The sequence below is a fragment of the Callospermophilus lateralis genome, chromosome 14, assembly GCF_048772815.1.
Source record: "Callospermophilus lateralis isolate mCalLat2 chromosome 14, mCalLat2.hap1, whole genome shotgun sequence".
In the NCBI taxonomy this organism is placed as follows: domain Eukaryota; kingdom Metazoa; phylum Chordata; class Mammalia; order Rodentia; family Sciuridae; genus Callospermophilus; species Callospermophilus lateralis.
The window spans coordinates 42,305,408-42,328,784 of record NC_135318.1 but is presented as its reverse complement, the minus strand read 5'-3'; positions in this window follow the sequence as shown (position 1 = coordinate 42,328,784).

The window sequence follows — 23,377 nt, the reverse complement described above, 5'->3', positions numbered from 1 at the left end:
TCCAAGAAAGATGAATCAACTGGAGAGGAGAATATCACAGCCCAGTGGCAGGAGAACTCTGAGAGGCAAAGTCCCGTGCTTTCTTGAGGTGTTTCCATGGAACATCTTTAGATGATGTCCTTAGATGTGGTTAGAGATGTCCTTATTTCAGCTGAGCTTCTGAGTCCCTTTCTTCCCCTTACCTCCAAACAATCCATTTTTTTTTTTTTTTTTTTTACCTTTTGGAGAAAAGACATTTTGACTGGCTCAGTATACAGTTCTGACAGACGTGGTTCCCTCATATACAAAAAAGGAGGAATTATATGATTTTCTAATTGGGAAGGTGTTTAAGAGTACCACATGAACTTCTGTAATAATGCTTCCCTTTACACAACAGAGGAAGTTGAAGGATGGAAATGCAAACTCCCAGTGCTTTTGGACTGTGTCAGGGAGCAAATCATCCTTCTGTTTTTCCTAACTTAGAGCATTGGAGTACTATGCAAAGCATGGAGATGACAATAATAAGAACAAAGTGAGCAATATGTCAACTACTTGTCCTTGTCACTCCTCTGGTCCTATCTCAACCTTTTGCCTTCCAGGGTTGTGAATGTTACAAATGTAGTTTGAAAGATATACGTGTCTTGTATGCAGTCTTCATCAGGAAGCCAGCTACTGGACTGGAATAATGAACTCATCAGAATGATCAAATTTGAATAGTATTTTCTAAAAAGGGAACAGTCTGTGCTGGTGTTTTCTGTACATGAGCTAAAATATTTATTCCAGCAAACCTAAGTTTGATGTTATGGACTTTATTTTACAGAGAAAATGATTGATTCTGAATAAATTACTGAAACTCATACAGTAGTCGATAAATACCAGAGATTTGGCCCCATTTGACTTGGACCTGACTAACCTCCAGCTCTCCAGGGTCTCCTTTCTTTCTGGGGGAGAGGATAACTTGCCCTCCCCGCTTTACCATTGTTTTCTATCTCAGATTCCATGTAGAATTCACTTTTTGTTATTGTTTGCCTGATTTTGAGAGAGCTTTCTGAACATCACCTGTGTGTGCTTCTCAGGGAGGTAGATCACCACAGAAATCATGTAAAAGGTTCAAAACATGGAAAGTGGGTGTTGCTTCCAGGTAGCCTGCTGTCTCCTGGGCACAGCTGCATGGATATTATACAGGCATCTCAGATTCAAGAAGTTAAAAATCTGAAGAAATTTTCCTCCACACCCTGATATTTCCATTTCATTTTCCCCCTATATTTCCATGAATGTCATAAGCTTCTCTGCTCATCTGTCAACATGTAATTTCAGGTTTTCACTCTAAATTTCTATCCTTTAACTTTCTCTGATCCGGCTCTGCTTCACAGTCTTACAACTAGTGCTTTACTTCACGACCTTCATCTTTTTTTTCACCAGATGAGTTCCTTGTCGTAGTGCTGTGTTCCCAATCAGCAGTCTTCCACCTCCTCAGTCTAGGTTCTCCAGTGTGACCAGATAATGCTTTTGAAAAAAAACAAACGAAGAAGGGTGATATATTAGTCCTCTTGGAAACCATCCAAGGCTCCAAATGTTTTAGTGTGGCACATAAGGCCATCCACAGTGTGGTCTCTGGTCTGGCCTTGCTTTCTATTTCTGGCTTTCCATTGCATCACACCCCTCTGACATTTGCCTATTCTGAAAGCAAATACAACTACTTGAAATCACCAAAGTTGTTGATCCTCCCTCCCTCCCTCCCTCCCTTTATTTTAATGAGGCTCATTCTGGCATGCCTTCTCTGTTCTCCATGTTATGTTTCATGGTAGGAAATCCCTTCTTGTCTTTCAAGATTTAGCTTAAGAAATAACTCCTTTCCAAAGCCATTCTGACTTGTCCCTAAGGAGAGACAGATATCTGTGTCTCCAGGTAAACATTCTCCTATTTTGCCCTCTTTCTATATTCAGAGGTCTGTGGTTACAAGCATAATATGTTTTCCTATTTACTTGTTAGTCTTTGCTAGATTGTAAGTGCCCAAATGATGGCAAGATTTGTTTTCTTCTTTTTGGCATTACTACCATCTAGCACAGTGCATGACTATAATGTATGACTTATAGTCAATCCTCAGAAACTTAGATTGAACTAATAAATTGAGAATGAAAGTACAATTGCAAATCAAAAAAACTCTAGAAAGTATTTGATTGGAAATAATCTAAGGGAATAGATCAGTAATGAATAGTTTGGATCTTCCATGTTTTACTTTTGTTAGAGTCAAAAAGCTGTATCCAGAGGAGATTCTATATTTACTATGCAGAACGTACTCTGGTTCACTTTGTAAGTGTTTCTACATGAATTATTTCCATGGGAGTGCATTTAAACGTGGGTGTAGAAGAAAACTGCTTAGCCTAAAACAGTTACCAAAATAACAGGTTCATTCCTAATAAAGTGGGTAAGTTTCATTACCTTAACAAGAGTCTGGTTCTAATTAATGTAGGGATGAAGCATAATATTTTCTCATTTTCATTATGAAATTATATAACTTAAATCAATGTAATGGCAAGCAACTCAGAAAATTAGGTATAATTCATTAAATAAATGAGATATAATTAAAGGAAAACATTTTAGAAAAATCAAGCATCCTCTAAAATCCGGTGAGCTGAATTGTCTAGTATTTGCATGTGTTCATAATTCATTTTCCCCAGCTCTCTGTATTTAGCTCATTTGAAAATCATCTATGAGTTGCAGCTGTTGCCTAAGTCATAAGTGTTTCAATATTCTGAGATAATAAAAATCAATTTAGATTCCAGTGACCAAAAATATAATCAACTTGTATATAAATGTTATTGCTTGAGGGCAGCATGGTGATTAGAATGCATGGTCAAACTACCCTGGTTTTCTGAGAAATTGTGTTCTTCTTTTTTCCTTTGATTCTTACCGAGCACTCTGGTTTGAGTGTAACTTCACAGTTCACTTTTGGATGATTTACTTTTTCTTTAGAACCATGTTTATGATTCATATAAAAGACATGTAGGCACAGAAATGACTGTTTTATAACCAGGAGGAAATAGGCCAAATAAAATCAGGGTAAAATCATTGCTTTTCCCTGATCTTGGATTTGGGCGTGGGATACCAGAGCTGGAAGTACTTGTGTATTAATGGCACGGGACAGTGGGTCTGGTACTCAGATGTGCAGCTGACTTGCCTCACAGGTGGACAAGTACTTTAATTTGAAAATGGTTCTCATACATTATTTAGAAACACATTTATCAAATTTAGTCTTTCAAATTATATTTGGTTTGATCTGTATTTTCTAACATTTATTGATGGTGGTAACAATGTCCCACTGGTTTGTAGTTTATACTTCTATAATTGTTTCATGTGTGCCTAAGATAAAGAGTATAACTCCTTTCCTCCTCTTTCTCTTTTCTTTTAGTTCTTTTTTCTCCCATCATTCACTTAGTCAGTCAAATCTCATGATAATAGAGGCCAAATGCTACCAAATATTATGTCCTTATTAAAAATCCATTTTTCTCTCACTTCTCCCTGTCTTTCTGTGTTCCTTTTCCTTCTTCTCCTTCCTGAAGTCATAGATATTAGCATATTTTGAGCAGATATTATGTGCCTAGTTCTGGACTAGTCACTGAATGTATTTTATCACATCAAATCCTATAATCATCCAATAAAATAGAATCAACTACTTCACATTTGACCCACAAGAAAAGTAAAGTCCCAAGTAACTTGCCCACATTTTTAGAGCTAATAAGTAGATGAGCTGCAAATAGAATCTGGTTGCATCCTACTCAAAGTTCATTTTCTTCTATTGCTAACATTATTTTTTCAATAGATTTAAGTTAATTTATAGGTTCCAAAAATTTTGGCAACTGTGACACTGAACTTATTGTGAGGACTGTTTATGGATATGACAGTTCTACTATCAGTTTGACTTCTGAGGGCTTACTTTCCAAAATATATTTGTAGAAAAGTGGGGTGCATGAGTGTAAGGGCAATAATTTTCAGAGTTTCATTGGATGCTATACTTTCATAATTAAAATAACAACTGGAAGATAAAAATCATTTTGACAGAACTGAGGCTTTTTTTTTTTTGAGGAGTAGGTCTTTTAATAAAGGATCTATTTAATGACCTTTACAAGTTGAACAAATGCAGACCTCTCTCCCTCAGCCTGACTAGGATGTCAGTCCATCTGTTCAGAGTTTGAATGATGGGGCTGTCATTTAGGTTGGTATTTGAAATCAAACTATTGCTGTGAATTTCTAAATTACAAAGTAAAGAGAGAATGATTGGTTTATCAGAAGGCAGAAATTATCTTCAAATTCTTCCTTCTAAATATCCTAGTGCAGAGGTCACAAAGTATGTTCCTGATTTTGAGCATTACAAGACCACTTTAAAAATTTTTTTTAAAATTTGTTTTAATTAGTTATACATGATAGTAGAACACAGTTTTATGCATCATATATAATGGAATATAATTTCTCATTCTTCTGGTTATATATGATGTAGAATCCCTCCGGTTGTATAGTTATATATGTACACAGGGTAATAATATCTGATTCATTCTACTATCCTTCCTACCACCTTATACCCTCCCCTCCCTTCATTCCCATCTACCTAATCCAAAGTAACTCTATTCTTGCCTAACACCCACCTTTATTGTGAATTAGCATCCGCATACCAGACCACTTTTTAAATGGACCCCAAGATGAAATAAAAATCTCTCCTTTCCAATTAGTGAATATGTTCCTTGAACCCATTATGTACTTAACAATGTGCTTGATATTATGCAGAATGCAAATATAGTTTGAGACATAGTTTTTGAGCTCAAGAGGCCTATACTCTAGATGGGTTTGATGTAATTGTTGAAATAAATATTTGTTAGTTTTTACTTTGTGGAAAATTTTATTGTTCGATGAAAGCAGCACATTCATATTCTCACATGGAAGTTGAAAAATGACATAAAGACAATTGTTTAACTCTCAGAGTGATTATCAACTTATCTATAGCTTATGTCACAGTAAGACAAGGTCATTAGTCTAGGAGAATACTAAAGGATTCCTCCTGAATAGAACTCTTTTTCAATTGAAAAAGTATTATTGAAAGGATATGTAGGTGTGTTATTGGTGAAAGTATGATTGTATCAGGGAAATACAAATGAGAGGTAGAGATTAGGCTATGAAGAAATATTTGAAAGAAGTATCTCAAAATATATGGTTACAGAATATAGACAATGTTACTTGCTAACCTTCCATTTGAAAACTATATATAGAGTTATAATCAGTCAGATCTTGGGTTTTTCACATTACCCAAAATTTCTGAGTAAAACTATATAACCTGGTGGTTGTCTTATCTGTTAACCCTGGATAATAGACAAAACATTGCAATATGGTTGTCATGGTAATGCGGTAGCAGGGAGAATTAGACATCTTTTCACAATGTAGGGAAGGATTTGGATCACAAAGCCTGCTGTGTAAGCCTTCTGGTGTGAGATCCCTGTATCACACTGCCCATTCTCATCATCCTGGTGTGTCTCATGAGGTCAAGTAAATGTTTCAAATAGCTTGTAAGCCAGATATCGTCCAAAGTAGTAGGTCCTTCATTACATTTCCCTCATGACTTTAGGGGAGAGAAGCTAAGGGAAAAGGTTTTCTTATATCAATGAAATATACATTGGCAATTACAGTGTTCTACTTTCCTAGTTAAACTCAGTAGTTTTATTTGGATGTAGTTTTGGAATTAATTTTTTAAAAATTAAATTCTTGTAGTAGATTCTCAATGACCGTTATTTCATATATGTTAGTTCTGTGCTAAGAAAGTGAACAAACTGATCTTCTTTATGCCCTTGGAAAAGGGAGCATTAGATGACATGTTGGCTTTTTTGTTGATTAGGTAAATAGTTCTTCCTAAAATCTGATAAACACTTTCATGACTTGCTGTGCACATAACACATAAAAGATCAGCTTGATAGGCAAATTATGAAATATATCTGTCTCATTTGTAATTACTAGTAAATTAAATGAGCTTATGGGGATACTACATAATAAAAACCAATTTGTTTTTCTTTAGCTGACTCAATTATTATATTTCCTAGAAAAAAATGTGTTACATGATGATTTCCAAGTTAAATGTTATGATTTGTTAGTTTCAAAGTTATATATCTCAGAAAGACCATAATGTATAATAGGAACAATCTTATAGTCTTTTAGAGTGATAATTTTGGAAAATAATTGAGTCAATCCATTTTCAAAATAAAAAAGGATAATATTTAGGGTTATCCTGGATATAGGTAGTTAAATTGGATTTGTAAAAGTAACCACTTTTCTTGCCATCCTATTTCTCTTTCTTAAAATCATAAAAGTTACTTAAGTTCTATTTTCTTTCCTTTTTCTAAATTCACTAAGCAAGTCAATTAGGAATCAATTCCTCTAATTTATTTTGTAACATTTCTTGAATCTTTCTTTCTTTCTTTCTTTTTTCTTTTATCAAACCTAGGCCTTTACTTCCTTATGCTTAGATTATTGCTTTGTTATCTGGAATAGTTTCTCTCTCTTCAATATTGTTCTCCTATAGGTCACTCTATATAGTCATTTGCTTAATCTTCTAAATGTGTATTTTTCATTGTCTTCCTTTGCAAAAGCAAATACTCTTTATTCTAATTTTTTTCTAGCAATTTACATCATTTTGGTAGAGACCCACTTTTTCCTAGCTTCTTCTTAAGATAGTGGCTCTCCACTTCCCTCCATTTGACATTCCAAGCATATTTTCACTTTAATCCTCCTGTGCTATGGTCAGAGTGATTTAACTGTCATAGCATTCCATCCATTCTCCCTCCCCACTCCTTTAATTTGTATGGTCTTCATTTAATTCTATCAAAGTCTGAGGCCAAATACAAGTTCTACCTCTTTGTTGAAAAAACTTTGTGAACACTATCCTGCAAAGCTTTTTCCAATGTCTAAACTTTCATAGCACTTATATCTGCACAATTTTATGGTGATTTGGAATTATGTATATTTATACTTTTGTATGTATATTTATGTATAGTGCACATCCTCATGTGCACAGTTCCTTCTTTCTGTTTTTCCTCTTTCTAACACACACACCCCAACACATACGCAGCAGCACACATACCCCTCCCCCCAGGTTTGAGGTCAAATTTCTTGGGATTTTCATCCTACTTTCACTGTTAACAAGGCATTTGTTCTCAGATGAATTTCCTAACCTTTCTGAACTTGAGTATTTTCATCTATAAAATGATATAACAAAAAGTACCTACCAGTATTAGTTTCCTAGTGCTGCCATAACAAGGTATGTCAAACTTGGTGGCTTAAAACAACAGCAGTTTATTCTCTAACAGCTCTGAATAGGATAAGTACAAAATCAAGGTGTTGGGAGGGTCCCCTGTACTCCAGAGGCTGTATGGGAGGATCACCCCTCACTTGTTCTTAGCTTTCAGTGGGTTCTGGAGATCTTTGACATTCCTTGGCTTGTAGATGTATCACTTCAGTCTCTGTCTCCATCTTCACATGACATTCTCCCTGTGTGTCTCAGTATTTCAGTCTTCTATGTAAGGACATCAGCCACAGGATAGAGCTCACTCTACCCTAGTATGACCTCATCTTCACTAATTACATGGGCAAAAACTTTATTTCTGAATGAGGTCACATTCTGAGGTTCAAGTTATATATGAATTTTAGTATGACATTGTTCAACCCCGCACATTACGTCAGTGCTATTTTAAGGATTTGAGTGGATAATCCATGTAAAGTGCTTAATAAAGTGCTTTGGTACATGGTAAGTGCTCACAAATGTTAGATATTGAAATTAGTAGTACTGTTACTACTTGATAAATTTCTTAATCTCTTCAAGAGATCATGTCTCTGAAATTTAAGGGTTTAACTATTTAGTCATGCTTATTCAATACTTTCTAAATTAAAAACTCAGATATTTAACAAAGTAAAATCTTTTTTTTTTTTCTGTAAACCTATAGTTACCAAGATTTTGTGAGCTTTATTTGTCACGAAACTGTTACCTGTGTCAAAAATTGCTTGTAGAGAGTCTGTAAGAATTTTTCTGCCCGATTTTGATAAAAACTAACCAATTTAAGTCATTTAGAGGCTCTTGACTGAGCACATAAAAAATACAAATATAAGATGTAGAAAAGTGGAGAAATTATGGAAAGGTGACTGGGATACTTTTGGTTTTGTTGAAGCTCAGAAAAGGGTTAAGGAAAACAATATGAATATGGGTGAGCTTAATTATCCAATTTCTGTTTTACTTCATCCTTCCTTTACTTATCAAGGAGAGTAACTTTAACTGACAAGTCTAGAATAAATAAACCTAATTAAAACAAAGTCAAGGCAGATAACTGTGGGTACCTTGATCTTTTAAGTGAAATTACTTCTTTAGAACTGAATGAATAGTTTTGAAGAGGGAGGTTTAATGAAGGCACAGAGGTGGGAAAACAGCCTCTTACTAATTTTAAAGCATTACAGGATTTGGGAGAGGTGTTAGGAAAAAAATCTTTGCACAATTTCTGAAGCAATAAGTAGTATTTATGGTTCTCTTTTAAAGTGATCATAAAGTAGGCTTACAAAGTTGATATCCTTTCTAAAAGAATATTAACAGGCCTTGGAATTCACTAAGAGGAATTCAGGTCAAAGTTAAGGCATTTCCTTTTGTGACTAATGGAATGGAAGTGGAATGATCTAAGTATTTGGATATCAGTAGAACATTTGAAAAAATTCTTTTGATGTTCTCAATAAATATAAGAATGTAAAGGTGATAATTTCATATTTTGGTAAATTTTAACTGGTAAACAACAGTATCCAAAGAATATTAAAGGCAAATAGAATTTGGAATAGGAACAACAAATGAGTTGGAAGGTAGATTAATTTTCAACATTATCCTGATATGGACTTCTGATTAAGATGGCGCCATGAGCTCATGCTGTAATATACCCCATCTACTTCAAATGTGAGTAAACGGTGACAAAACAAGTAAGAAGATTTATTATTGGACTAAAAAAGCAAAGCAGAGTAAAAACATTAACAAAAGAAAAAATATCTCCATGAATCTGAAATAGAAGAAGAATAAAAAATGGTAAACACAGCTGGATCATAAAACTTGTGGTCTGGGACCACAAGAAAAAAAAAAGTGCTTTTGTTTGGCTCTAGAGAGAGAAAGGGAATTAAAGTTAACCCATGGGGATGGGGATGAAACCCTAAAGAAGACTCCTTGCTTGAATCCAGGGACTGTGGAGGAGGTGTAGGAAAGTAGGCTGTAAGAAAATAAATAAACAAAACTGCCATCATATGGGGGTATTTAATGTGTCTTAGTTTGAACAGCCAGCCTGCTATATCAAAATACCATAGACTGTATGACTTATGAACAACAGAGTTGATTTGTCAGTTTTGAGAGTTGGCTGTACTCTTATGACCTGATTAGCTTCCAAAACCCTGCTTCCCAGGACTTCTATCATATTGAGGATTAGAATGTCAGCAAATGAATTTTGGGGAGACACAAATGAATATTTGTGTCTATACATTTACAGACAGAAAGTTTACAACAGGATGTAAACAAATACCTGAACTAAAGAAACAGAAGCTCCTCCCAGCCTCCTAACCAGAATTGAAGGAAGTTGTAAGCTGTGTCCTGGTTCACTAACTACCTATGCGATTTTATCAGCATCAAAATAGGAAAGAGCCCCAAAATTCTCTTAGGAGACTTAAAGGTCCTTGGTGTTTGGAAGGTGAAAATTTCATATCCTGTCAACATGGAGGGGAGAATACAGAAAAAAATGAAAAAGGAAAATAACATAAAAAAACAAAAACCAGATATTCAAAATGAGCTTGCAAACCCAACTTTGATAACACTTGAAAAAAAGTAATGCTCTAAAAGACAGAATATCAACATTCAGAACACAAATTTATTCTTCAAGAAACTGTACTCTAAATAATAGCACAAGAGATTTAAAAGAACTTATCTAGAATACTCTCAAACGATTTTTATCTAAAAAGTAATGTTATGAAATATATAAGCAGGAATAAAACAAGAACAAATGTTTATTTGCAAAGAAGCATTAGAAAATAACATATGTAAACATTGAAATATTTAAAAATTCAAAAATTAGATATACTCTAGACTATATATACATGGGCAGCAAGTTTGTGATGCAGAAGGCAAATGCTGAGAAGTTCATTCAGATCAGCACATTGTGTGTGTGTGTGTAAAACATAGGAATGACTTTTTTAAAGATAAAGAAGGTAGAAGAAAAGATGAAAGAAGCTTTGGAGGAGAACGGCAGGAAGTGTGGAACATCAATATTTGAAGAAGTAAAATCTATAAATTTCTAGAGGTAAATCCTTGAGTCTTAAGACTGAAAAGATGAATAAAATAATTCTACAGTTTGACAGATGACTCTGAAGCTGTAGATTGTCAACTACAAGGAGAAACTCTTAATAGAAATGAGAGACAAGAGATAATCTTTCAAAGGAATGCCACTTGGGGATGGATATGACTCCTTCTCAATAATGCTAGATAGTAGGAAAAAGTTGAGAGGTAGTTTCAAAGTACTGTAATAACATGACATTCAACTTGGAATCTCATTTTCAGCTTTACTATTCAGAATTTTTCCCCCAGACCTATAATGTTGAGAGTTAAACTTTCATTAAAACTATTTTGAAAAAAAAATGTTATTACAGAAATAAATAAAATGTATTCTTTGTAAAATATATGGTGACTGTAAAATAACCTTTTAAAATGTAAAACACTGGAGAAAAATTTCAGAAGGCGAGAGAATAATTGGTAGGTAGTTAAATTGTTCTTGGATCTGTGACATATTTGAGATGGAATATATAGAAGCAAAATTTGGGTGGCAGAAATTAGTGAGGCAAATAACAGTACATTAAAGTATAGAGGTTATTGTATATGATTTAAAAATATTCTATGTTTCAATTCTAGAGAAAGAGCTAAAACAAAATCACACAGAAAGTTTGAAAATGGGATGAAAAAATGATATATTAAGAAATATGAATTTAAAAAACTGCTGTGTCCAATCAAATATTAGATAGAATAAAATTTAAGGTAAAATCATATATAAGAATAAATAGGAATCCTATATTTTAATAAAAATCTACCAATAATATGAAACAATTGTCTATTGTGTATACTGGGAAGGAAAAGTAAACAGAATCCCAAATCCCTGTCCTCATGGCTAGAAGTATTGGCAAATTTGAGAAATTCATAATCAGAATGAAAAATTTTATTTCACTTCTGTGAGATTGAGAGGTAAAGCATTCAAAATTGAAAGGATTTAGAGTCTTTGGACAAGAAAACTAGCAAGTATGATCTAAAATATATTTAATATTTTATTAACCATATGTACAGAATCTATAATCTTTCCAAATGCTCACAGAACAAAAAGCTAAATATCTAGAAATCACTCCACCCAAAATATTTAAGATTTTTAAGAAAATTTTGAGATGTTATTGGAGAAGAGTTTAGAATCCAATGAAGTGGGTCACTTATTGTGAAAAATTTCTCTTAATTCATCTATAAATTAATGCCATTTTTCGAAATTCCAATAAGAATTTAGCTGGACAAAATAATCTTATAAGGCACATTGAAGAGCACAAAGCCAAGTACAATTAAGGCAATTATGAAGGAGAGGAATGTGAAAGTTATTCTCTACAAGACATTAAGGCTAAGTATAAAATATAGCAATTAAACAATGTGCAAAAAAGGTGTGGTTTCATTTCAAGGACTGAGTAGAATATTGGGACACAATGGAGAGTCTTGAAATGAACCATTTAAATATAAAATACAAAAGGCACAGGTGACATTAAAAATCAATGCACTATTTAATAAATGGTACTGGGATAAAGCTTATCTTTGTGGATTAAAAAAATAGCATAAGGTACCCCATATATACAAGATTTTGTTCAAGAAGATAAAAAAGATGAAAACTGAATTTAAAAACTTTTAGAAGAAAATATGGATTATTTTTATGGCCCCACAGCAGAAAAAAATTGTTTAGACTTGATACAATAATCACAAACCCTAAAGGATAATAATAATAAATTCGCCTACATTAGTAATAAAAATGTCTATATGACTATAAATAAAGTTATAAGATAAGCTACTCTTTGGGGAGGTTTGAATGATTTGTATCAGAATATATAAAGTAAATTTTTTTTAAAAAATATGTAAAGCAGACCAGGAACTCAAGAGAATTTTAAAAAGCATATAAATAGGCAATCCACAGATGAGGAACACTGAATTGCCAAGGACTATAAAGGCACTCAGCCTGGTTGGTAATTAGGAAAATGCAAATAAAATCACAGTCAAAAATAATTCCCACCAGACTGGTAAAAAAAAACATAAAGTCTTATACTAACTGTTGTCAAAGAAAGTGGAGCAAAGGAGACTCCTATATACTGCTGGTGTGTATGCAAATTGATCCAGTCCCTTTGGACTGCTAATGGTTGAAGATGCCTCTTTCTGATGGCCAAGTAATTTTGAGTTTAGGTTTATACCCTAGAGAAACTTGCCTGCTCTCCACATCTTAAATATACAGAGGAAAACTGCAGCATGTGTTGGTTTTTATTTTTTGTTATTAGATGGTTAAAGATGAATTAATTGGAACTCTATGTCTTAACCCAGACAAAAATAAGAAGTAGAATAAATCAGATTGTAGAACATGACACATATGTGATACATGAAGAGAAAGAGAATGAAAGAGCAAGAGAGAATCATTTATATAGAATTTAAAAACAACTAAACACTACTGTATTATTTATAGATATATGAGTAAAACTACAAAATGTACAGAAATAATGCAAAGAAAATTCAGTACAATAGTTCCAGGAAGTCAGGGAAAGAGATGGGATTTTAGAGGGTCACGTAAGGTGATTTGACAGTATTTGTGAAATTTGGGGCTGTTTTAGTTTTGACTCTAGTTTGTTTTCATATTTAAAATAAACCAGCAAAAAACATGAAGTTTGTTAAAGTCTGTTTGGACATGAATATTTATTTTATTATTTTAGACTTTTCTGTATACTTAACATGTTTCACAATTAAAATATATTGTAAATTTATTATAGCATTGATCTGAAATTTAATTAAGAACAAAGCAAAGTTTCAAACTGGGTTTCAAAAGTACATCAAAGACTGTCTGACAGGAGTTCATGTGAAAATGTCTCATGGTATTTAGCTAAATGCAGATCTTGAGAGACCAAAACTGAAATAAATGTAGTCAGCTCAGTTGAGGAAGATAGATTTTGGAGGTTAAAAAAGAAAGAATGAGATTTTTTCAAATGGGGAAGACTAATAATGGCAGAAACCCTGTTCTTGCCAATTGTTGAATCAGAGCTGGTAGACCTCACCTTGGGTGGGCACAGGGGTAGACTGCGTAAAATCTCTATCTTCTTATTTTAGGTGATCACAAATTTGGATCAGGCTTTGTAGCAACCAAAAATCATTCTTTCATTTCCAAGGAGGATTCTGGTGAAAAAAAGCCACAGTAGAATCATCACTACATACCCAATAATATTTAATAAGAACTTAGTGAGTGGCATGTTCCGCTCTACTACTATAATTGTTACTATTACTGTTAAGATTGGTCTGAATCAACTCCCTAGATTAGAAATAGTTTATTTTTTAAAAATGTCAGTCACATCTAGTTTCAATCCATTTATACCTGTGTCTAGTCATTGAAGTCGAGTTATTTAATGGTATTTTAAAAATCAGTAGTATCAATATTATGACATTGTTTTATAGATAGAAGTATAAAGCTTGAACGTGCTTGTGGCTTAACCTGCAATTTATTTTTCTATTTGTGTTAGAAATAGAGAAGCTGACCTTGGCCCCTATCTCTAGAGATTACTTCAAAAAAGTATTCGTCTTAAATCAGGAAACAAAGGCAGAATCTGTTAAGGTCACCCTAAAAATCCATTAAAATTTTATTAAAGACTTGGTTTAGTAGTAGGCAGATGGAAAATATAAGTATCCAAATAGAAAATAGAATATTGTAGTGCAGCAGGAAACATAGGTGTGTAGCCAAGAAAAATCAATACAAGTAACTCAAAAAGGTAATAAATCTCCCTTAAGAAATATTGTCATGTTTTCTGAACTTGCTACCATAGCCTGCATTCAACTTTTTATCTGATGAGTAAAAAGTTTGTTTCACTTTCATATCTAGTAACAGACTGAGAGGTTTTTCTTCAGTAATTGAGTGGTAGGTTGAGAATTCTAAAAACACAAAAAATGGCATCTATTGAATTCTTGTGTAATTAATTATTCTTAAACTTTACAATATTTATTGCAGCAAAACCAAGAAGCTGTATACTTGGTTTCTAGCTTTTATGAGCAGGAATATAATAACATGCCCCAATTGGTCATTTCTACTTTAAGTTCTGTAATTCAGAGAAATGTCTTTTCTATAGCTCATATCTCTAGATTATAGATGCATAATTAGATACATATTAACTTGATACAAAGCCTGCTTGAGTCAGAAGACATATAAATGGAGGTAAGGTAAGGTGTTGGGAGTGGGGTGATTCACATATTTTAAACAGTGAAACTTCAAAGAGCAACCTGTTTTTGGAATGTCTGACAATTTAGTCTTTATACATACAAGGTCTAAACAGAGGCCCACTCATTTTACTGGATGGCGTTGGTGGATGATTTTTATTCCAACCAGGGACTCAGAACACAGTTTCTCCTGGAAACAATTTTAGAATTTGTATCTAAATGTGCAGTTGGCACCTTTAAGAGTATGCTGTCCGTGGTGCTAGCCAAGCTATTTCTATAGCATTTGCGTCTGTCAATTTTTGGTACTTTGTCTTTGCCATGATGACTTAACTACTCAGAAAGCTACCACAGGCCAGACTTTTTATTTTAGTGATTTAAAATTTTATTTGATAAAATTGGGTGCTTTAAGAGAATTCACCACTTCAAAAACATATTTTGTATCTAAAATTTCCAGGTGGTTCCAAGGTGTTTCTAAATTACTTTGGATCACATAAACTTGGTGGCTTTGAAGGTAATGGAGTGAAACCTTCCAAATAGTTAGACAAAATTGGCAGTGCTTCAGGAAGAGGAGAGCCAAATGGAAGTGTCCCTGTGGAAAATGTACTGCTCAGACAGCTGTAATATACTGGATTATGACCCTACAATACCCATCCTTTTTTCTTTATGTATCAAGGCCAGAGAAAGCACATATTTTGTGATCTTTTGTTATGAACCAAACTTGTACTGCATATTGACAACAGTTACATAGACATAATAGATTCATTACCCTTTCAGTTTCCTTGTCTGAAAATAACCTACATCTTTTCCTTCCATATTATTAAAATTAGGTTGCTGGAAATAGAAGATTTATTTGCTTTACATGCTATATATTGTTTTGGAAAATATAGCCACAATCCTTAACTGAGACTTGATGTTGAAATATAACAACTCTATTTCTACTGGATGCAGAAGTTATTCTAGAGAAGCAAATGTTATGAAAAGGTAATTTCTATCCATTTATGACAGAAAATTTATCAGAGTTTTATTATTTTATTTCGTATTTTGGCAAGTAATTTTCAAGAAACCTTTTTATGGTTGATCTTAATGTCTTTAAAGGCGAGATAGATTTTTGAGTTATCTTACAATATTTTATACATCCTTCATGACTTCTTTTTTGAAGATCAAAATTGCCAATTCTTTTTTACCTTCATATTTAAGGAGAAAACAAAATACATACTTTGTTTCAATTCTTCTACAAGGAAGCCAAATAAATGATGGACTGGTTTGGAATTGGATTTCTAGCACACAAATGAAATTTTGTAAAAATTTAGTGTGTTTCACTACAGAGAACAGTCTGAATCTACCCTAATATAAAAAAATGTTTCATTTTTTGTGTTCTTAAAACTTTTTTTTTTTTTTTTTGGCAGGGAGAGGGGTGACACAGGGCATAGATTCCCTTCGACTTTTTCTCTAATATGGCTAAAGAGCCTTAGGAAAACTAGGAAAAATGGGGAAGGGGCTCTATCTTAATAGAAATCAACATGGAACAAATTATTGATGTTGGTTCTATTTGCTCTTGTTTTAATTTTTGAATCTTATATTTTAGTAAATATTAATAGACTTCACTGTTCCCTTTGGTGGATATGAAAAAAGGAAGACAATCTCCATGAAACGTTCTTCTTCATAGCTTCTCCTTAGGAAGGGGAAGACTCACACTACTACCACCACTACTATAAGAGTTGTCACTGGCAGACCATCTGCTATTCTTGCCTCTCTTTCCATTCCCAGAACTCTAGAACCAATTTCTGGCTATTCGTGGTTTCTTCTGATGGTTACCTTTACCTTCTGGATTTAGACATTAAGCTTCCTATTGTGCTAAAGATTTATCTTAACTATATCCTCTTATTGCTCTGTCTCCCTCTTCTTTATGTTATAAAACATTTTAGTTTATCTATTAGTTACTTTTCTGTCTTCAAGTTGTATACTAAATCTCTATATCCTGCTTCATCAACAGAGAAAACATTTCTCCCTCAAGTGTGTACATTTTTTAGAGTCATGGTTGATCCTATTTAAGGTCAGAAGAGAAGCTTTGAAACAAACTTCTTTCAAAACCTTTTCTACCAATTCGTATAAAGAATACCAGGCGCACATGGATTTTCAGATGGTTTTTGTGGATCACTAAGAGTATCTTATAGTTCTCACCCACAGTGAACTTTTCCTCCTACCATTCAGCAGATCATCTATCTTTTTTTTTATAATTTTCTATATCATCCATCTTTTTTTCCCCTCTTTTTCTGTGTCATATATTTAGTTTTAAAGACGAAATTGGGTTTTGATGTCTTTAAAAAATGAAATTGGCTTCTGGGGGACTTAGGGGTCTCTTTATTACTTTGGCTAAGTCATTTGTGTTCTCTGAACATGAATTTTGCCACCACCACCATCACCAAATAACAAGGAATGGGACTGGCATGCATTTGCTGGGGCTGCCATAACAGAAGTAGTTCAGATTGGAGGCCTCAAGCCATAGAGATCTGTTTTTTCACAATTCTGGATGCTAACAGTGTGAGATCAAGGTGTTGGCAGGGTTGGCTTCTGCTGAGTCCTCTTCTTCACCCAGGTGATTGTCTTCTCTCTGTGTCTTCACAGCGCCTTCCCTCTTCATGTCTGTATCCTATACTCCTCTTACAAGAACTTAGTCATTAGATTGGGGCCACCACTGTATTTCTCTAACCTACAAGTGATCATTAGAAGTCTAGCATTCTTACACCATATCAAATCAGTCAGTGCAACTACAGTATTTTGAGAGCTGTTCATAGAAGTTTGAGAATGAGCATTTTGTGTGTGTGTGTGTGTGTGTGTGTGTGTGTGAATGTGTTAATCTGGACTTGTTGTATTCTAAATTTGCATAAGTAGTCTTGTCATTTTGTCTTTTAAGTAAAAATTCCAGCATACTGGTAAATTCATTACCTGTTCTAAGTTTTAGATTTAGAATAATACTTACCTTGCTGGGTGGTGGTGAGACTCAGATGAGATAATAAATGTCAGAGTGTCTTGCCACATGTAAAGGATTTTTATAAATTAAAATGTCCTCATTAACAGTAGCAAAATGTTTTATTTAGAAAGCATAATTTCACCCTTTGAACTATGTATCAGGACATGCTGGATTAAAAAATTGAAGGAACATTTAATCTAGTCCTTTTTGTTTTTAGATATGGAAATTGAAACTAAGCAATTTTTTAAGAGATATGCTTCTAATCATCTGAAAGAATTTTATTGGAATCCATGATTGTTAGCTTTAGCCAACTTTCCAATAAAGAACTATAAAGCTTGATATAAAGGATTTTAAAATTTAATATAAATACAGAGGAGTGAATTATAATAATTTATGCCTGCATTTATTTACATCATTTACATAGAAACATATTGCTTTACCGCATTTCTATGATGATTACAATTTTCTCTTTGAAGATACTAAGTTCAGATCATCAAATGAACTGTGGTGAATTTATAGGCCAATTCTATTTTTATATCATTTTTTATTTCTAAATCCATCTCCTTTGTTTAGGATTTTCTCAATTGTAATCATTTTTTCACTTTCCAGGATTTAGCAATGCAGAGAAACCGAATAATCTGTTTTTTTTGCTTGAATTATGTGCAGGGTTATAATGGACCTTATTTATTTAATTAAACTGGAAACTGACTTCTCAGTATTATCTACCAATTTAATTCAAGCTTCTTTTCTTGCATTCATATTTCTTCAGAAATAGAAAATTAGGAACCAGTGATTATGTTCAACTTTTTTCCTTGGTATATCATTTGGGCCTCTTGTGTTTGTCTTGGCATCATAAAATGGATAAGAGGGAAGGTTTGTTTCCAGTGAAAAACAAGAGGAATAAAGACTCAGTTTTTAAGGCTGTGTTTGTGTCTTAGTTTTTAGGACTGGCCTTGGGCCTTGTAGTTAAGACAATATGATGCGGGGAACAATTGGTTTTTTCACTGCCTTCTATCTATAAAATAGGAATTTTTGACTTCAGCTCTTTCTATTTGGCTCAGATGCTTACTGTCAGTTGCAGATATTCACTCAGATTAGCACAAAAACTCTAATGTTGGATAGTACAATCTAAGTATGGACCAGAGACAATTAAAAGGCCAACTTATGTTTGTCTAATATGAAAGAAAGCCTTGGGGTGCCCAAGTGAGTGGAACAATAGCTTACAATTGCTTCCTGCTAATATAAAAAAGTGATTAAAGACTAACTGTATTAACCAGATATAGACCTCTAGTTTGGTCCCAAATTATTCTGTGTCCTGGCTGAAAAAAAGGCAACCTTCATCATCCTCTTTTCAAAATTATGCATCTTTTGGCTACACCCCGAAAACGTAAGACCAGCCATCTATTTAATACATGTGTAGATGTGAAGAAGATGCACAGGGTGCAATTTTCCATTCTTCTATTTTCAGCTTCTTACATATTTATGAAAGAAAATCTGGTGTTTTTTTTAACCCAGTCTGATAATTTTTAGTGGCATGTTTACTCCATTAGTTCATTAACATTTAGTATAATCGATTCTTGTTCTTGCTCCTGTTTTCTTTAGGGATAAATAATTTTGATAATTTTATTGTATCTATTAGGATTTTCCCTACGACTTTTGTAATTTTTGAAATCTTCTTGCTGGGAATGACAGTATCACATACAACTTATCAAAGTTTACCTTAAATTAATATTTTACCTCTTTATGTATAATATGGCAAAATGAAAGTATGATTTCACTCACCCCTTCCTATTACTTACTTGTGCTATTTTACTTCTACATGTTAATATGAAAAACTATAGTATTATTGTTTTTGTTCTACTCACTTCTCTTTCAGATAAATGAAGAAAAAATCTTTGGATTTACTCACACATTTACCATTGCCAGTGCCCTTTCTTATTTACTGTCTCTAAGTTATTATCAGGTACTATTTTTGCTCATTCTGAAGGACATCCCTAAGGTATTCTTTTACTCTGGATGTGTTGGGAATGAACTGGTGACAAATTCTTACCTCTTTCCGTCATATGAGAATGGCTTTGTTTTGCTTTCATTACTGAAAAAAAATTTGTTATATATATAATTCTAGATTGATAGTTATTTTCATGTTAATACTTTAAAGATACTATTCCATTGTCATTTGGACTTCATTGTTTCTAATGAGAAATCAATTGAAATTTATTGTTCTCTGATTTTGATTGATTTTTTTTTCTAAGTTTGCTTTAAAAATTAAATCTTGTTTTCAGAGTTTGAATTAGATGTGCTTAGGTGAAGTTCATTCCCATTTTATTACTGAGTGATGAGTAATACTTTTTGTATGGATATTCTACAATTGTTTGTCCACCCACAGTTGTTTGAACAGTTGGCTTGTTTCTAATTTGGGGCTATTATAAATAAAAAATACCTATGAACATTCTTGAACACATTTTTTTAGAAATGTAAATTTTCATTTTTCTTAAGTAAAACCCTACCAGTGAAATTATTTGACCATAGCATAAGAGAACATTTAATTTGGCAAGAAACAGCTAAAGTATAACATTTTATAACTCAAGCAACATTGTGTGAGAGCTGCGATTGAACTCATTTTTACCTAGGTTTGCATATACATGTTTTTAATATTGGCTAAATTAGTAGCTGCATAGTGGTATCTCCTTGTGGTTTTGAGTTTTCCCAGTGATTATGGTTTTGAGCATTTTTTCATTGATTGGCCACTCTTACATCTGCTTTTAGTGAAGTGTCTGTTCAAGATGTTGGTCATTTTTTTTTTCCATTTCAGTTCTTTATATGTTCTAGGCATAAGTCCTGTCATTGATACATATATTACAATGATTTTCTTTCAGTCTGTGTAGTTGGCTAATTAATAATTTATAAAGTACATATTAAGTACAGAAGTTCTTAAATTGATGTTCTGATTCTGTTCTGTTTTTGTTTTTATGCTCACTGTTTCTTTTTATATTTTAGACTTCTTTCTCCCTTAAAGCATATTCTTTAGAAGATCTATTCATGATATCTCTTTTTAAAGGCTGAAAGTATTAATCTTGATCCATTTTTGAAATATAGCTTTGCAGTATACAAAATTAGATGTCAACAGTTAAATTTTTTTTTTTAGAATCTTGATGATCTTATTCTGAAAATCATCCTTGACTCCTCCCTTGCAGATTCTGTCAACCATAACTTAAAATATCCCAAATTTCATCATTATTCCTTATTTCTACTATTCTGGTCCAAACCAAATATCCTCTCACCTGTAATGACATGTAGAATGGGCTCCCTGCTTTAACCCTTGTCTTGCTGAAATGTAATTTTAACATAAAGCCAGATTGACTCCATAAAGTATAATCAGATTATACCAGTTGTATTAGTTTTCTGTGGCTTCTGTAGAAAATTAATGCAAACTTTTTATTTAACAACAGTAGGAATTTATTTTTCATAGTTCTGGAGAGCAGATATCTGAAATCAAAGTATTGTTAAGGCTGTATTCTCTCCAAACTCTGTAGGGGAGAATCTGTTCATCGCTTTTTCCAAATTTTCATGGCTCCTGGTGTTTCTTGGCTTGTGGCTACATAATTCTGGTTTTTATTTATGTTTGCTCATTGAATTTTCTTTCTATCTGTCTCCAAACTGCCTTTATCTCTTTCTTAGAATGATCTATAACATTAGGATTCACCTCTATAATCCAGGATGAACACCTACTCTCAAGATCCTCTACTTATTCACATCTTTTTTTTAAAAAAACAGTTTAGCTTATTTTAATAGTGAACTTACAGAAACAGAACAGAAGACAGATAACAATGAAAACATGTACTTTCATGTAGGATAATCCAGAAAAGCATACTAAATGGATGGAATGTAGTATATAATAAAGATGCTTCCAATACCATTTTATTGCCATTCATAAGAAATTTTCTTGTTTTTTAAAAAAATAATCCAAATTCTGTCATTGTTAATTTTTTTTTTTTTTTGGTACTGGGGATTGAACCCATGGGTGCTTTACCACTGAGATACATTCCCAGCTGTTTTTAATTTTTTATTTTGAAACAGGGTTTTGTTAAGATGCTTAAGGCTTTGCTAAAGTTGTTGAGTCTGGCCTTGAACTTGTGATCCTCCTACTTCAAGTTCTCAAGTCACTAGAATTATGGGTGTGCACCACTACACCTGGCTATTCAAAAAAGTTTAACAGGTTTATTTATAATTGTTATACAGTTGAACTGCTGAAACTCATTAGGATAAACATTTTGACTTGCATTAATGCTTTATATCCCCTACATTTATATTCAAAATTCACACATAAATATAAATGGAAAAACTGCCTATACCTGATTTCTGTCCTCTATTTTTCCTCTTGAAGTTATACATGTAGGTACCTTCTGCCCTCTGGGTAGGGGAAATGTCAAACATTCAGAGCTACCAATAATAGTAAGAAGAAAATATATATATTTATATATATATATATTATATACTTCTTTATTAAAGAAAAGTACACACATATTATATATGAGTGTGTGTGTCTACTTTTCTTTAATAAAGTACTTCTCCATGTATGCAGTGTGCTAGTTGGATGGGTTTTGGCATAATTGTTACATGCTTGGCATGGAGAGTACACATTACGTCTCCCAAAAGGCCAACCAGATAGCCTCATTTGCCTCCTGCAAAACACCTATAGCTGCTCTCTGAAAGTACTCTTCTGTTTTAAAGTCTTAGCAATTTCTTGCACCAAAAACTGGAAAGGGAAAGGGAGTTTGTGAATCAGAAGTTCAGTGGACTTCTGCCAATGTCTAATTTAATGGATTGTCAGAGTACCAGCCCTATAACCAAGAGGTGTCTTCATCCCTCTGGTAGGATGCACTCTTGCAAGCAGCTTTTGTGGCGATTTTCTTCCTGGGTGCTTTGCAACTGCTCCATTTGTAGGCAGTGTGCTCAGAAGGACTTTTGCTACAGGGACCTTCTTAGGAACCCACCTCCTCTTTAGCTGGAGCTTGGCCAGCTATAAGCAGAGCTGGTGTTAGAGAGCAGCTCTGGCGGTAATCACAATTCCTTGATCACATCTTTTGCCATAAAATGTAATATTTACAAATTAAAGGAATAGGAACTGGACTAATAGGAACTGGAATTATCATTTTTGGGAACTACCATTCATACCACATTGATGTTTGAAATTTTCCAATGGTTTCATCTCTCTCTTACATTAAATGTCTTTAGACTTAAGAGTATTAAGACTGCAAGTTCTTATTATATTCTCTGTGCACTCTATTTTTTGGCCTCCATTACTAATTTCCTTTTCATTCTTTCCCTCTATCTGCTCTAGATACAACATCCTTTGATTTTGAAATGTATGAGTCTTGCTGTCCTTACCACAATAAACTCAATGGAACAGATGTTCTCCAAATTCCAAGTTCACTTCCTCACATAACGACTTTCTTCAAAGGTTTCAAAGGTTTCCTTCTTGTTGAGGCTTCTCATGACATTTTTTTTTAAACAAAATCTCAACTCCTGCTAACACCTTTCTGTATAATGTCATTCTTTTTTTTTTTCATCACTTTAAATTTCTTTTCCTGTAACACATTACTTATTGTTATCCTTTGGATGTGAGGTGTCCCCCAAAAGCTCACATCTATGAGACAATGCAAGGAGGTTCAGAAAAGAAATGATTGGGTTACAAGAGCCTTAACCAAATCAATGAATTAATCACTTCATGGGATTATTGAGTAACTGAAGGCAGGTGTGGTGCGGCTGGAGGAGGTAGGGCATTGGGGGCATGACTTTGGGGTATATAATCTTACCTAGCCAATGGAGATCTCTCTCTGGTTCCTGATCTTCACATGAGCTGCTTCCCTCTGCCACACTCTTGTACCATGATGTTCAGCCTCACC